We start from the raw sequence: 16638 nt of genomic DNA on the forward strand, positions 1-16638 counted from the left end.
TCTTCGAAAAACGGCGAGTGTGAATAGAGTTTGAGTCGCAAAATGTATTCATTATTTATGTGTTGGGCTGTGCGGAAATCTTGCCCACCACTGCCAGTGAAGATTTTAAGAGATTTGAGAACTGGCCTAGGGCAGACGAAGGGAACATGTGTATATTATTTCGAGTTATGCTAAAGCTTTGTTGGTAATTTGAATATTTAGAGGGGGACCTGTGAGTAAATTAACATAAGTTAAAGTCTTATTAACCACTCCGCTCATTTAATTTTATAAGATATAACACTCAAAGAGAAAACGTTTTTTATCGTTTTTCTTATGAAAAACCAACAATGATTCGAAGGAGCTTTGGAATGTGGAATTTTCTCTCTCCTGCTTATACCACTACTGCGAATCTTTGATCTCGCACCAGGTGTCGTTATATTGAAAACTGTTTTGACAGTTTATTTCAAAATGGTTAATTCAATAATTACTTGAACTTAGGACCAATCATTGCTTTGATCGTTGCTAGGGGAATGGCGGTACTTTGTCAACTTGACGTGACTACGATCATAATCATGACGCATCATTGTTTGCATAATTATCACATGCGTTCTCCTCACTAGGTAAATCAGTTTGCCAATGTTCACGGGCTAGAAGGTCGTGCTGTTGCTGCTTGAATCTATCTTTGTTAAAACAGTAAGTATACTCCAAATAACTAATAATAGCCAGTGATCGAAAGTATCCTGTCTCTCTCTCTATCTAAAGTATATTTATTTATCCAGTTTGGTTACTCAGTATAAACCCAATATCAGCCCTTGGGCTTAAAATCGTTCAAAGATCTTGCTAAGGGCTAGCTTATTTTCGGTGAGGGCTTGTTGTCTGGAGGGCTTAATATTGGAATGGGGAGAGAATTTTGCTTTTTAAAATAAGTTGGACTTGGGAATAAATATTGCTTAATACAACATGAAGCATTGCACTTACAAGTTAAAACAGCCAAACCCCCAGAGCTGATGGGCTTAACTTCTGGTGGGCTTTATTATCGGAGGGAAATAAATGGAGAGAATTTATCGTTATAAAATTAGTTGGGCTTGGGAATAAATACAACTTAAGACAACATGAAGCACTGCACTACAAACTAAAAATAGCCAAACCTCCAGAACTGATCGGCTTAAATTCTGGCGGGCTTTATTATCGGTGGGAAATAAATGGAGAGAAATTAGCGTTCAATGTTAAAATTGGTTGTGGGAATAAATACAACTTAAGGCAACATGAAGCACTGCTAACTTAAAATAGCCAAACCTCCAGAGGAAATATACATTGGGAATTTTACCTACGGGGACGCTTTCATTGCATTTCGAAATTAAGGTTCATCAGAGGTAAAACGTGATGCAATTCATTTTTATCATTGAATTATTCACAACCTTGTCCCGATAATTGAATTATTTTAACTTTTACGAGCTTCCATTCACTTCCTTCGAGATCAGATATCGATGTTAATGAAGTAAATAAAAAATAAGCTTTTTATCCTTCGTCGTATCAGTGTCATGCAAGGATATATTTTCAACGATGCTGAAAGCTTAAGAATGACCTCTTCTGATTTCATCCCCATAAAATTGCTTTGAAAAACGACATTAATAAATTTACGCCGAGTTCGTGAACAAATTTACAAGGCATTAAAACAAACCTGTGGAAAACAAACCATCACAAATCATTTGTTGAACATTTTACTTGGGGTGTTTGGTATTCAATTTTAATATTTCTTTAAGCATCAATGTAACAGACGTCGGACAGGAAGCTTTTAGTTTAGTTTTCTTGTTGCAGACGGGCTTGACTGCAAAAAAAATAAGCTATTTGTCTTATCAATTAAATTCCTAAAAAATAAGAGGTTAAAAAAGTGGAGGTGAGAGCAGTAAAAAAAAAAAAAAAAAAAATACGCGCAAAAATTAACCCTTCGTAACGTTTCGGGAACAAATCTAATCTTCCATTACTATCTTCAATTTCGATCCAGAAAAGCGGATTATCCCCTGAAACGTTTGTGAACTGAGATGCAAATTGCCCGGAAACTGATAAGCCCTTTCTTCGTGTCATAAAACCATTTAAATTGTTTCTTATTATTTCATGCTTCCATCATATGTGCCTTCCAGACAGGAGTGCCCGGCGTCCAGAGGTTTCCCAACTAATAACGAAAAAAAAAGGGAAAATAGAAAATTTCGTGTCTTTAAAATTACAACAACATTTATTTACGACACAACTGTAAACATCAAAAGAGTTTAATTAAAAAACTACTCAGAAACAAGTATGAAAATTAGAAACATCACACTGACATTAATAGTTTTTCAACCACAAAATTTTGACATTTCAATTAGGGTGTTCGGTATTCAATTTCACGTCTCTGCAATTTGTACCTGATAAATTTTTAGTTTGTTCAAAAAAGCTGCTACAAGTTACGTTATTAATTAACACAGCAATTAACCTGGAAAACATTCAAAAAATGGAAAGTAGATTGCTTACGCTCTGATACAAACACTCCTTGCGTGCAACAAAGGTGATAATTAATGCAACCAGAACATAGATAATTAAACCCCTTTTACACTACTGATAGAAGAAATCGGCTAGGCAACTAAGCATTAATTTTGGCAAGGGTAATTTTCAGTTCTAGTAACGCAAGGATAAATTGTGGCGTGTAAACTGTGTAATAATCCTGCCGTGCCTTGACGATGCATGATTTGTTTTGGGACCAATTCCGGACGTTGCCGGTTTTTTTTTTTTACTGAAACTGGTTAGCAACGGTGACGAGTGGCACCTTAGTATTTGGCGGAGTCTGTACGCCCTCCAACTCAACTCCGTGACGTTTATCGATGGTTGTGCACATGAGTGATACAGTGTATGCTTTAAGTAAGTTGTTTCAAAATATTGACCGAGCGGACATGTAGGGATAAATATGCGTATTTATTATCTTACAGACATGGGTATCCGCACCAACAGAGTGTTCACGGCGGCCATGTTGGAGGAGCGAAGTACAATAATAATTCCTTTGGGAAATAAATTTTATTTTTATGCAAATATTTTTTATTTTTTGGCCCTTCCAACATGGCCGCCATGAAAACACTATCAGTAACTTTTTTTCTTTGATTTTAAGATTCTTACTACCTTTTCGTTCTTTATTAGCTCTCCACTGGGTTGTTGTTTTTGTCTACAATGACTTTCAAGTTTACACAAATGCGTATACTTTTTATCGAACGGAGTGGATAAAAAATTCAACAGAACTGGTGACAGTTTGGACTTCATCGCTGTTGTCCTTATTAAAGTGCCTATGAAGCGAAAATTGTCTTTGGTAGTTATAAAATTTACCCTTTCAAACACGGGATTTCAAAGTTTGAGATTGCTGGGGTAAAAATTGCCGATTTTGTGAGCGCTCAAAGTTGGGCTATTTTGCCTTCAAAAATGGTATTCGAATCGCGCAGCCAAAATGCCACATGACAATAACCGCTGACGTCACGTTGGTGCCAAGAATTGCAATTCATCATGGCGGAAGAGAAGAAAGCCAAGCGACATTGCGTTGCTGGCGTCCGTAACAAAGAGAGTTGCCAGAATCGATCGTTCACAGAATCGCTAGACATGCTTTTCTCTTTCTACAATCCTTTTCGGCGGCAAGAACGGAATGAAAGTAAACAAACTTTTGGCACCAACGTGACGTCACAACTTGGAATTCAGCATAAAACTCGACCCAGTCCTCTGAACATTTTAGAAAGCAAAATAGCTCAACTTTGAGCGTTTGTAAAATCTACAAGTTTTACCCCAGTACTCTAAAACTTCGGAATCGTATATGTTAAAGTGCAAATTTTATAACTACACAAAAACAATTTTCGCTTCATAGGCACTTTAATTGCGCGCGCTCACTTTCAAATTATCATCCTTCGTTCTAACACAACCGGTAGGCGTCTGTAAACTATCCTTGCCTCTCATTCCAAAAAGTTAACTCACCCTGCATGGTATTCGTACTTACCAAGCCTGGTTTGCTGTAGTGTCAATGGGCTTTAAGATCCACAGATATGAAGGAGCTATCTTCAGCCTTGCCCTTACCATGTGTATTTATTTTCTTATCTGGCTCATACGTTGCGGTTTAGTCGCGTTCAATACAATCCAATTTGTCATCCGTTTCTCATACGGTAGTTACGTTTGTGCTTGGTGGAGTGAATTACTACGATTTTACCAGTTTTTCTTGTCCAAGCTCTGAAAATGTAGAAAATCACAGTCACTCATCTCACCATAATTGTACAACAACAATATGTTGAGAGGTGAGTGGCCCACGAGGGCGATCAGAGAGCAGATTCCATTCTTATCTTTGCACTGGAATTGTGTGTGTACTTGACTGAAATACTGACCTACAAATATAAGCGCATTTTAAATTACCTGTTTTTCTTGATAATTATTGCCTTAACAAGATTAAAATTCTAATTATAGCACTGTATGGAAGTTTTACGAGGCCTGTTATTAGTGATAATAAAAACCATAGAAAACAGAAGGATTTAAAACTACACCTAATATAATTTTCTTTTAGTTTGTGTCATCTTAAACTTAACACTAAAATTTAACTTGTTTGTGATAACGAGCCACTTACCTTCAACATAGTTAGCTGAGCCACAGTCAATTCTTCCCGACAACATTTATATTGCTGTTACTATAACAATAATTACTGTTAGCTTCTTAGATATGCTAAGGTCTTCCTTTTTTTCAGGTTTCCATAATTTGTCCGTTTATAAGTAATGTGTATATTTGATGCTGATCGTGTATTGTACGTATGAATTTTATCATTTGTTGTGAAATAGTCTTTGTAGAACATTGGTAAGCTGTCATGAAAATACGAGTACATGAATAGAGCTGTGAAAAATAAGTTCAGTTGATATATATTTAATAACTAAGTGAAGTGATAATTGGTCCGGTTTCTTTTCTGTATTTAGAGATGATTAGTCTCACTATTTTCTTTTGTATCATATAAATAGGTTTGAGTCTAGTTGGATATATGTTTGTCCATACCGTATTACAGTATATTAGATAAATCATAGTGTAATATATGTTTCGTCAGTAAAGTTTTTAGGGGTAAATAATGTCTGGCCTTAGCAATTATTGTTACATGATTTGTGGTATTTTCAAGAGAGTTCTTCATCAATGAACAACCCTAAAACTTTTGTATATTTTACTTGTTCAATTTGTTATCCATCAATTGTCATTGACATTCGCTGAGAAAACGTCCTATTTTTAGTTTTGGTTCCTTTCAATTCAGTGTAATTTACGAAGAAAGAAAGTTGAAAAACAGAACTGATACGTATTCCTTTCACGTGTAAAACTTAAGAGCCATTTAACTCTTTGTAAGACGTTCTATATTTCAAAACATTTTGGGCCAAATCTTTTTTGACCACACTCTATGAGAAAAATAATTGAATTAATACTTTTATGGCATTGCTGCCAAAAAAAAAGGCATGGTAACAATTTCTGCCATAGTTATTAGGTTCAGTTTTAAATTTCTTTACATTGCAAAATGCATGAAGCAAATTGAGAAACTAATAAATAAAAAAGCGAGCCAATTATACATGTGGAAAATCGCGGGAGCCTTAATTGAAGCACCCTTAATGTGGTTCTGAACTGTCAAACTCGTGTCAAAATGGAAAGCGTTTTAAGAACGAATGGCGCCCTGTTTAATTAGCGTGGCTCTTTCTTTTGTACGCATAGCCTTGTTTATCTGGCTGTAATTAAGAACCCTTCGCTTAGATATTTTATTTACACCCCGCTAAGCCTCTGTAGACAAAGCATCACTGACTCGGAAGCCTTCAAGAGTTGAAAGCCTAAGGTTGATTTGGCTGAGTTCCTAAGAGGTATGCAGGAGTAATCCACTTGTCTAATGTGTAGATCACTTAGCCTTAGGTGATATCAGTATTTATAACACCATTCCAAATGTTAACTGTGACTGTCATACTATAACATTGAGTGTTTCTTAAGGGATTGACGAACGACCCATTTTAACTTATTTCACTGACAACTCATGCTCGAGCACGAAATTGCAGTGTTGGTAATGTTAATGGTAATGTTCATGTCAGGCCAAGGTGACGAAGACAAGGGATTTTGTTGTCGTACGCGATTTCATTATTTGTTTTCCATCATCCTGTGTTGGTCCTATACATTTCTTCAAAAGCAACCTAGTTTAAAATAAGCGATTCAAGATTGGGTCTATTTTGATTTCACGTAATTTAGCTGGAGTCGAAACAAGATTTGTTATTCACAAATATATCATTTACAATTATTTGGCAGTAAAATAACTTACCAGTGTGAAATTCCAAGAAAGGTTAACCTGTCTTGTTGTTGAGATTATGAGGAATTTATGATTTCTCTGCTGTAACAGCACTGTAGTTTCCACAAACGAAAAGTTCCCGGTGAACAAGTGATTTTGCTCTTAAAGAAAATCTTTCATTATTGGTGGTTAAAAACCCATGGTAAAGTAAAATAAATGTCTATATTTTTGTTCAGGTTTTGGAGATCTTCATGTAGCTAAGTCTTACTAGTCGTCGAGTCAAATAATATTTATTTCGCCCAATACTAAACTGATTCTCCTCGATTTTACAGGAAAGTAAATAATAGTTGGCACGTGAAATGCAAATACAAATTATGGTCAGCTGTAGCTTTGTTATCTTCACAAACTCACTCAAATTTAACCCAAGTAAAACATTCAGAACGATAAAAATATTTAATATCACGAAGTTTGTGAAGGGATATACCGCAAATTTAATTTATAAGCAAAACGGTTTGCTCGTCGGTAAAACACAAACTCTGCATTTTAATTTTTACAACATAACTCCAAACCGTGTCGCTTTGAGTTGATTCTGAGTCGGATGTTCCGCGGACAGATCAGGTTTACGCAGTGAACTGTCGGCATGACATTATATTTCACTTTCATGTCACAACATTAATTTCTTATGACTTAGTGGACAAAATAAAATATCGTACTCTGGGGGAGTCGAAAAGGAAGGTGCTCTTTGCAAAATTTAATGAGTTTTATATTTTTATAAATTCGGTTCTAGTAGAGACAGATGGATAAATAGATAGACAACCTTCATTTAAGCGCGATTGGTTTTCAAGCATTAGAATCCTTACAAGTGGGATCCTGCTATCGGAGGAGCACGATATCAATGATATTTGAATTCACCTGCGAATGACAGTAGAATAATACCGAGAAGAACTGGTTATACGATGTATTTTATAGCCCCAGACTGGTGAAATCACTCGTTCCTCTATGACGCGACTGAGCGCAGTCTTTGGAATAATCATAGAATAGCCTCATAGTTTGCTTTTCATACATTATAGACGTTAGCAAACTGTTCTTAACAAAGATTCTATTTGAGTAAGTTTATTACTCGCAATGCGGAGCTTGCATAAATATTTATGCAAATGGTTATTGTTTATGATTATTTCTCCGTGGTGTTGGTAGTATGAGCCAATACTGAAAGAGCAGATAATGCCAAACGCTTTTATGAATGCTTTATACTTGAAACCCGAGAGGATGCCCCAGAATGACAGATGTGATTCGCAGAGATACGTCCGAATCATATTTTGACTGTTTAAACCAAAAGGGGAATCAACCTCAGAATATTTATAACGAAGTTGGTAGGTACATAGGATTTTCTTGCATATTTTACCTTGCGTGCACTACATGATTTTAAAGGTAATTACCCCTACGTAAGCAGAACAAAAAATAACAAAGCTGATTACATGTACAGAAAGCGAACCTGAATTTACCAGCCAGATATTGGGAATCAAGGGAGAAGTCATAGTCATTCAAAAACGAAGGGTTTAAGCTACAATTTTGCATGGAGATTGAGGAAAGTTTTATTGTTAGTTAATGTATGAAAAATCAGACCTTAAAATGTTTGAACGCCTGCATGTGCACTCTAAGCCGCTACCACCGGAATATCAGCATGATTTTGTAACAACTTAATGCCGTTCCGCTATTTTAAGAACTTTAGGTAACTGAAGGGTATTTCCCCTTCACTGCCTTTGTAATTCTTGATTTTTGCCGAAATCTTCATATATTTTTCATTGCTAAAATATGAGAAGTCATACCCACAAGAAATTATTTCAGGTTGATTTTCTTAGAAGAGTTGCAATCGTATTATTGTACGATTTACGAGCGACACGGCAACAATTATTTTCGCTGCCGAATAAAACAGAAAATGTCTCAATCTAATTACTGAATAAACGTGAAACTGACGGAAAACTCTGCCTTCCGCCAAATCGAAATGATAAAAGGCAAATACAGACCACGGACTGTAAATAAAACTATGGCTGATAAAGGCGTTCTTAGGTAATGTATTGATTAAACAAAAGCATTGGGAGAAGAATGAAATTGGGAACCAACAGGATTGAAAACGCGGTTTCGGAAAGAAATGGCGAAGACAGAAGGAATTTTTAACAAAAAAAAAAGGAAAAAACCTGGACGGGACTATTTTTATCATTGTCATCCGAAACAGCCCTTGGGCTATGTATAATTAATGTGGATATTTTCATAAACAAAAGGTAGCGTAGGTGCTGCATTGTGAAATTCAGGCTTACCCACAAATTAGCACAGGTCTTAGTGAGATAATTGAACTTTCTGTATAAACTGGAAAACATTTCTGACGCTTCCAAATAGAACTATGAACTATCTAACGTTTTCGGTGGTTTTCATCTGATGGTTTACGAAATTATAAAATCTAAAACTCATCAAATTGCCAACAGGGTGACAAGCTGTCAGGAATGAAAACAAATCTCGTGAACTCTAATTAAATCGTTCGTGCTTTCAGGTTTAGCCATAGGCGAAATCATTGTTGAGCAAACATTGTTCAAATTGGATTTTTAAAGACGTTTTTAAGTCTTCGGTTTAGTCTGACATTGTTTCAGACGCAAAGGCGGCTATCCTTGAAAAGATATTCGTTGATCCAAGGGAAAGAAAAAATATTTACTTTCTGCGGTTTGTTTCAAGCTGGGCGCTAAATAGAGCTCTACGACATGCACCCCGTAGTTTCCCCCGTCAATCCGTTCAAGCCTTGCGGAGTTTAAAAGTTAATATCAAATATTACGGTACCGAGCGCACTGGATGCTAAATTATTATTCTTTTATCACTCTTTTGTATTGACTAGAAGAGGAGCAGAATTAAAACAAGCCGAACTTCCAGCTGCCGCGATTTTGTCCATTATTTCGAGAACTCTCTTTGAATACCGAAACAATCGAAATCGATTTTTTTTAACATGCAAATCCTTCGTCTTTCAGCGTTTAGTAACACCGCCTGAAGATTGACAACATTTAAGGTCTTTGCAATTTTACGAACTAAATCGGATAAAATTGAATGAGATATTTTTTAATTGCGGGGAGTTTCTTAATTACTGAGCCCATTGTACTATGGCGAGAAGAGTTTTTGGCACGTTTCATTTAAAATTTACACGAATCAAGTTTGCAGTGACGAATTAGTCAGAGATTCTCCAATTTTGCTACCACCGTGCGTCCAAACAGCGTTGGAAAAATATTATCATATTCGTTTCGTCTTTAAGGTGAGCCTAAAATTGGTAATCAATCAGAAGTTTGAGTGGACTGTTTAGATTGGCGAACCGCAAATAAAATTTCACCATTCAGTTGAACCACAAATTTCGACAATACAAATTGTTTTGTCTTTTTATTTTCAGTTACTCATATCTTAAAGTTTGTTTGACTGACCGAAGTTCTCGTTTACTTTCAGCGTGTAATCAGAAAATGTTTCAGGTTAAAGGCATTTCATTCGGTTCTATTTCGAAAATCTCAAACCGTTCCAACTTTGTGTTTGACTCAACTGACGTTATAATGCTGTCTATGTGCTAATTAATGTAACCATGCATTTCAAACGAAAAGATTCGGTTAATACCGGATTTGTGCATGGAGTTGTTTTCTACTTCAGCTCATTGATTTCAACATAAAATATTCACTAATGAATATCTGAACTTATTGAGGAAACAATTTTTATTTGTTGTGAAAACTTTTTACAAGTCGAAGCGTTGCGGTTCCTTTTACTTCAGCTGTCGATGCATTCAAGTAGGGTACAAAGTAAGTATCCTTCTAGAAGTAACAATACTTAAAAATCGAACGAAACGTGTAACTAAATTGGCTTAGTTTCTGTTGAAAGCCATAAGCATTTAATCAGGGGTGGATTTTAAGGGATTTCCACCTATTTAATCACGGGCAAAGTCCATCTTATCGGCACTTTCCACTTATGTAACAGTTTATGGACTTACCATAAACCTCAGCGACATTGTACTGACTTGGATACCTTTATCCGCCCAGCTGTTTTATTCAAAAAAGAACTTTGAGCAATTTTTGATCCAAGAGTATGTTTTCAAGTTGTACTCTTTAGCAATAATTATTTTAGCCTTTTAGCAAGGCGACATTTTTCACGGGAGATTTTACTGTCTTCTGTAATTTAATCAAGTATCTATTCATGGAGAGATTTATTCTTGTTTACGTTTCATGGTTAAATCTGTCTTATCGGTACTTTGCTTCCTTCATTCGCAACAGCTTTTGAAGGCATTGGCCGAACTGTCTTAAATTAAGTTGTGCGTCTTGAGGGGAGCAGGGATGGCGCAGTGATGAGAGCACTCGCCTCCCACCAATGTAGCCCGGGGGGTTATGTTCGATTCTCGGACTCAGCGTCGTATGTGGGTTGAGTTTGTTGTTGGTTCTCGTCCTTGCTCCTAGGGTTTTTTGTCCAGGTGCGCCGGTTTTCCCCTCTTCTCAAAAACCAACATTTCCAAATTCCAATTCGATCTGGATTATTGTCAAGCACTTTATTATGAGCCTCTGGCTCGTGAGATTGCGCAAGCACTCCCGGCCGTGTTATTGAGATTAAACAAAATATTTTACTTTACTTGAGCAACGCAAAACCGAATATATATAGTTCTTCTAGAGGCATTATCTGCCTTGTGTCCATATACACATAAACAAACACACTATAAACCGTTCTTCCAAGTTCGTCCCATACGGTTTATTCTTCTTTAGTATAAAAGCGGCTATTCTGGAAACCACGAAATCTTTATTGAGCTTTTAGTTCGTCAGTCTGGGCCACAGCACTAGTCATAGCGTCTTATTGAGATTTCCTGATATTTGAAAAGATAATATCAGAATGAGATAGCCATATTTGTTACGTATTGAAATTTTTATCTTTTAAAGACGGATGTCACCTATTTTTAGTACTACTTTATAAGAATCTAAAAGACATACAGAAGTTTTCAATTGAGCACCGAAAGCAACTCGCTTTTGCCCTGGTTTCACTTTACCGTGCTCCGTAAGTAGTTTGCAAAACCACGGGCGCGCCACGACCTCCTCAACCAATGAGAAACAAAGCTAAAGCCAATCATGCCTTGAACACGTGTTTCCTCCGCTTGACGTATGTTACTTGCATTTACATCGAATTCCAGTTGGTTCACTGCACTGTTGTTTATTACGTCTGATGTCATTGGCCCGAGTGATTACTATGGTTTTGGTTTTATGATACTCAATTGAACCGTTGTATTGGGATCAAAGAGAACCTAAAAACAACGAGTTGTTTAAAAATTCCACTGCTGCGTTTCTGAAAGCACTAAAAAAAGTGTCTTTGGCAACGGATGGGCAAAATTGAACTGATTTGCAACTTTACAAACTGGGTCATCTTTTTTCAAGTTCTTTCATTTTGCCTTGGAAAAATTGCCATAAACAAGTTATGAGTTGTTCTCCGTTAAGAAAATCACGTGGTATCGTTCTCTTGTTGTTCTCGTAGCACGTTGATAAGAGGGGAAGTACATTAAAATAATCATGACGTAGCCCCCTTAAACTCCTCCTCAACTGTAATTGGAAATATAAGGGAGGAACTGAAAAAATGAAATGGCCCGTAAGGTGGCTTTTATTTACGGAGGTCAAATTTGAACTGAAGCCGGTGAATTATCCTCTGTTTTGTAGTGAAAAATTTAAGCCAAACCCCTGATCTTATTTCATTTTCTTTTAACAATTTTACTATACTTAACAAATAAAATGCTGCCCAAGAAAATCATATCTCAAAATAATGGAGCCTGCGGTCGGTGCCGGTGAAGTCATCTGCATTCGTCAAGAACCTAAGCCAAACCTCGTTCTCAGGACAGAGGAGTGAGACCCTTTGAACAAGGCTACATAAATGAAGATATTCGTGTCTCATCGTTCCTTCGCGTCCCATGGAGTCAACACTGTTCCCCACTGGTCCTCTTTATCATGCTGCTCTTGGTACTTAACAGCAGTGCGGGGCGATTTTCTTAAACTGGCTTGCTGATACTCCTTCGCGCCCTCGTTTAAGCCGATGCCTAACATGCCCACTGGACGTTAAGTTCCGTGGTTCAGTGAATGTGGATGAACGATAGAGAGCTCTTATGAATACCAACAGACTTGATTTTAAATCATAGATGGTTACTAAATCATTTTTATTACGATGAAATTTGTCAGGTGGTCTCATGCTGTCCAAAAAACATTTTGGAGATCAGTGTGTGTATACCTGATAACTCAGTTAATATGTTCTAGATAACAAGGATAGGATGAAAACAGATGAAAACGTGATTAAAGCTGCTAGTCTAATAACGCGGATCTGTTTTTTTCTCACAATTTCGTGGGAAATTTTTTAGATAGTCAGCTCAGTCATGACAGACATAGACAACCTTTGTCTGCTTTGTATCAGAAGTTTAGCATTTGTATTCAAACTAAGCCGTCACGTTCTTAGGTCTTCTTACATCATGATGATCTATTTCCTGGGCGTCAGCTGTCAGGGCTGAATACTAGGTACTTATCGAAAACACGTTGCGGTTTACAAGCTAATGAACTTACCTGATCGCTTTGGTCGGCTAGATACGAATTGGGTTACGAAAAGGTGAAAAGAATAGACATTTATTCAAAAATGCTTCTCGATCGTAAATATAATGTTAGGAGTACTTTGGCCTATGCCTAGTACTTCAATCCCTTTTATACTGACTCTTTACTCAGGACTCTGTGGTAAATTCACATTAGAAAAAATTTCTTTTCCCAATTTTAACTAAGTATGTCAAGTTACATGTTACCTGGAATACAAAGCGCATGCAACTCACTGGATCTTTCAGTTTAACTTTGAAAGAGGTCTCCAGTCTTTGGTCCTTCTCAGGCATAAGGATATTTTGGTGCATGGTAGGTTGTTGGGTGCTAATGCTTTTCCCGCTCTATTTATTGTAATTTTCTTTACATTGCCAAACGGTCCTTCATTCAAATGCTACTCTGTCGGAGTTTCAAAGGAAATATTTGACAAATTTACAAAAGGGGCAAAACGCACTGCGCTAAAAAAAATCTTCATTGAAATAAAAGGTCAAGTGCACCCTTCAGGACTTCATCCAATTCTCAGCGCTATCGATTATACGTTATTTTTATATGCATAGTTCAAGGTTAAAATACCCAGTTCCAAGGTATTTCAATGATTATGAATTGTTACCTGACTCACGAGTGAAATCGGAAAGACTAATGTTGCGGTGAATGAAGGTTGAAAGCCCTGAAGAAAAAAAAAACCAACAAGGGATACTGACAAAGGCAGTATTTCCAATTTTTTCTCTTTACTTTGCTATCTGCCTGAACCCTTTTAGGATATATGACACGGTGGGAACCTTGTCAAGTGGATACCCTCTCCGTGGGAACTAGGCTTGAGATGAACTGTTTTTTGTTTTTTTATTTGTTATCTATACATAAAAATTCAAAGCTTGAGTTACCTCGTGCCAGTAATTGTTTTTGCATGTGTACAACTGATTTCAACAAATCAGCACAAGAGGCCATTTTCATGATGGCGTCATTTTACTAAAACTACCAGAATTCATTTCGTTTTCCTTTCCAAATGCAAATTTTGTAATCGCAGTGGACAGCAAAGAACAACAGCTCTAATTAGCATTAGAAAAGAAAAACCAGAAGGATTCTGGTAGTTGTAGTAAAATGACGTCATAATGAAAATGTCCTATTATAAGACGAACAGGAGTCTGCATCTTGTCTGCGCATTGGAGATTACACTGAGAGGTGTAAACTCGTAAATACAATTAATGCTAAAAAAAAGAAAAACAAGACTTGGTGAATTGGGTAACACTTGGTATTCTATTTATCTTATGGTCTTATTTCCTGTAGCCAATACCGGCCATTCAGCTGTCAAACCTCAACTCTGGGCTTTTAAGGGGGCTCCACCATGAGACAAGACAGCTGTAACAAATATTTGAGCTTATTAATACCAGCATATGGGTTTTATTTCGTTTTAATTGACTTTTGTGGGTTCGGCTCTTCAAAAGCCAAGTCGCTTTTTAATAGTAATAACAATAATAATAATAAAAAAGTTAGATATTTGTCATACTGGAAATTATTGCACCTCCTTGAGTTAAAGAGGGGTGGGAATAGCTCATACCAGGTATTGTTTACACTGAAGTAAAAAAAGGCAATAGTTCCCGGCGTGGAAGACACTGTTTTTTTTAAGTAAACAATTCTGGTTGTTTCGTTCGATGAATTGCATTGTTTTAAAAACGCGCCAGTTATTTATGGGCTAAGCTAAGTGGTTACAAGTTTTTTACGTCATATTTATGTCACATTATAAACGCCTCTGTTGTTTCAGGATCATTAATTTCTTTCATTCAGCAAAGAAAGCTGAGAGACAACTGAAGCTCGGGAGAAAATCGCTTAGCAAGTCAGTCATCTGATCTCTCATCATTGCTCTATTTTTCAATAGACGCCACGACACTTCCCTCTCTGGCTAGAGGCTAAAGAAGTAGGAGTTCATTCTTCATTGACGGTATCAACCAGAACCTCAAAGATAACAAGCTGATTCTGTAAGTATTTCGTTCAGTTTGTGTTATTAGACTTGTCCATTATGAGAGAGAAAGTGCTACTACGGTGAGCTTTTATTCCATCTTGGTTTGCTTGCGAAACTGAGTAAAATATATTCATATCTTCTTATTTAAGGCGTCCTGGTCATTTGTCAATACTGCTCATTGCGTTTGCATGTCTAACTCTTCTGCACGATGAGTTGTTATGATTAGCCGTCAATTTCATTACCGACCCCGCCAGGGTATCAAATATATATAACCAGAACTGAACATCCACCATGCCTTATCGGCTCCACACGTTCAAAGGTCTACGTGTTTTAGCAGTCGGTAGCCTCTTACTACGACGATATCTCTGTAAATGGTATTTTTCCATTTTAAAATTTCGATAATACGATCCTCGAGTTGTCTAGAAGAAAGCATCGCGGGTGATATTTACTGATATTTAATCTTTGAGATCAGAGACGAGTCGAGACTAAGCTGAAACCGCTGATTTGCAAAGTTGGTGTCGCCTTGATTGTTTAGTCTTGTATTTAACATTTTCCGCTTTTAGTCTGTCTTGTTACATTGAACTTTTCGTCTTGCTGACTGTTCTCCTTGTTCGTAAACGTTTCTCTACGTCTCTGCGCATGACACAGAGTCCTTTATAAGAAGGAAGCCTTTACCATGAGCATCAAAAAAACAGACAGGTAATATTGTTAGTGCAATGTGCATCTTGGCTACTCGCGTAGAGTCGGTTTATCCGCCCCTCAGTTGAGCAAATAAACTGAGGAAAAACGTAACTCTGCAAGTGTGGAAAAACCGACCGCTCAAACGTGCTGGTATTTATATCAAAATGGAAGGTATGCTGTAGTGTTGTATACCAACAAAAGGCTTTTCCTCTGAAAAGGGCATCACAAAGAAAGCTAACTAGCTGCTGGATTAAATGATATTAATTTGGCTTACGTTTTAAAATTCAGGCAAACAGTTTTTTGAAACATCTGTTAAAGATAACCTTGAAACGTGGCGTAAGTGATGTCGTTGCAAATATCGTAGTAAAATCAGTGAAACGAAGTTTTCATTTAAAAATTAATAAAATCTTCGCCGGATTACATGATCACACACAATGTTTCAGTCAGATTCAATCAGACTGGAGTTTCTCCTGAATGCTAATAATGTTTTGTCGTAGGTCGGAAATATTCACCTCTTGATTACCCTGCAAAAATACAGCTATCCTGGAGGAAATAATAGCATATGCGGTTACGAGTAAATCAAGTTCACTTTAATAACCTTTTATTTTATTCTTTTATTTTCTTTTTTTCGAGTGATAAATATCGACCCACGTTTCAGTTTTTGATTCATGGTTTATTCAACAGCCACATACTAATGCAAGTTTTATTATATATTTTGAAATGCTTTTATCATCTTTTCATCCCCCGCTCGACGAGTGACCGAAAAAAATTGGCAACTGATATGATACGAATCTGATAAGTTCAAGTACCTGACAAAACCATAAGTTAGCGCTTCAGTTTATCACACGGCTTAAAATTCACGACAGTGTCTCGATTTCTCGACTATAATACCTAAGAATTACACCATATCAAACCGCATCTCTAGGTAATTGATGTTTTATCTCTACACCTGTGACTTTGAAAGACACAGAAGTAAGGAAATCGAATATCTAAAAAGAGCAATATCATTAAAAAAGGTCGAAAGAATCCTCTTGAGAAATGTCGCACGTTATGAGAATTGAACTTTTGACCCCTCTTCTTCTAATGACGTGTTCAATTGGCAAATAATCTTCTTTACAGCGGAGACGCAA

General features: G+C 36.8%; 1 protein-coding gene across 11 annotated transcripts in view; it reads left to right on the forward strand.

The window, feature by feature from the left end:
• LOC146470642 (uncharacterized) overlaps positions 1-16638 on the forward strand; it is a 56837-nt gene that overhangs the window by 24595 nt on the left and 15604 nt on the right. For 6 of the 11 annotated variants that reach the window (XM_085121833.1, XM_085121836.1, XM_085121834.1 and 3 more), the window contains 2 exons: positions 600-672; positions 14744-14843. The gene's annotated coding sequence lies outside the window, so the exon portion shown is untranslated. Of the gene's footprint in view, positions 1-599; positions 673-7608; positions 7633-14568; positions 14844-14974; positions 15527-15551; positions 15680-16638 lie in introns of those variants that run through there. The other 5 variants (XM_085121842.1, XM_085121841.1, XM_085121840.1 and 2 more) reach the window with 5 other exon arrangements.

Source organism: Pavona decussata, unplaced genomic scaffold, assembly GCF_977016875.1.
Source record: "Pavona decussata unplaced genomic scaffold, jaPavDecu1.1 SCAFFOLD_113, whole genome shotgun sequence".
NCBI classification, from domain to species: Eukaryota; Metazoa; Cnidaria; class Anthozoa; order Scleractinia; family Agariciidae; genus Pavona; species Pavona decussata.